Source organism: Ornithorhynchus anatinus, chromosome 2 (assembly GCF_004115215.2).
Source record: "Ornithorhynchus anatinus isolate Pmale09 chromosome 2, mOrnAna1.pri.v4, whole genome shotgun sequence".
Taxonomy (NCBI): Eukaryota; Metazoa; Chordata; class Mammalia; order Monotremata; family Ornithorhynchidae; genus Ornithorhynchus; species Ornithorhynchus anatinus.
In genome coordinates, this window is record NC_041729.1 from 14,229,635 (window position 1) to 14,230,690 (window position 1,056).

A 1,056-nucleotide genomic window follows, 5' to 3' on the forward strand; every position below is an offset into this window, starting at 1 on the left:
AGGCAAGTGGTGGAACCAGGACTAGAGCGCTAGTCTATTTAGACTATTATTTAGACTATTTAGACTGTGAGCCCGTCACTGGGCAGGGATTGTCTCCATCTGTTGCTAAATTGTACATTCCAAGATCTTAGTACAATGCTCTGCACATAGTAAGTGCTCAATAAATTCTAGTGAATGAATGAACAAACCCCGGACTCAACTCGCAGTCTAATACTCTTTCCACTAGACCATACTGCTTCCCTCCAACTGATCAATGAACTTGTTGAATAGCTACTGAGTTGTAGAACACTGTACTAAGTACTTGGCAGAATACAACAGAAGCAAAACATCTGTTCTTTGCCATCGACAATGGGGGAAAAGACCAACGACAATTATGTACAAACTGTGGGAAGAACAAGACTATACCAGGTAATAATAGCACGAATGTGCCAGGATGACTGAGCTGAATAAATAATTGAACAATCAAATAAACATATATAAGTGCTGAGGAGTTCCTTCTGCTTTATTAACGCAGCAAGGACGAGGTTGTTTATCAGAAGATTCTGCATATTCTTCAGGACTTTCTGATCAATTAATATCTGTGCTGCTGACTCCCTGCCAAGAGAGGCAGAAGGCATCAGGGAGAAATCAGTCCAGTATGTTCCAACTGAGTACATTTTCTACTACTATCTCAGTAGAAAAGCAACCCTCTCTCAGGATCGGCCCTGGAGAGTTCCCAATAGTCTACCAGTTTCGATTATGGGAGGAAGAGTCAAGCAGAAGCCTACCCATTCCATTCCTAGCTTGGCCAGTGGCTAGCGAGGGGGAGGCAATCTGCTACACCTCAAAACTCCCCTGTGCTGGGCAACAGTGGCATGAGAGAGATTTAAGGGTGGAGATTCAAGTTTACTGTACGTAAGAAGACCATGGTAAACCACTTCTGTATTTTTACCAAGAAAACTCTATGGCTACACTACCAGAACGATCGCAGGTAGGAGTGGGGCAGGGAGAGATGTGTTCAGGGAATCGCTATGGGTCGGAGACGACTTGACAGTATAAGACAAGAGGAGCAACAGC

The 1,056-nt window shown here is 43.8% G+C and overlaps 1 non-coding gene across 1 annotated transcript; it reads left to right on the plus strand.

The window, feature by feature from the left end:
• Window positions 1-686: 686 nt before the first annotated feature.
• Window positions 687-824, plus strand: LOC114809300. Its single transcript, XR_003757087.1, has one exon. It is a non-coding gene; the product is annotated as a small nucleolar RNA SNORA7 (small nucleolar RNA).
• Window positions 825-1,056: the final 232 nt, after the last annotated feature.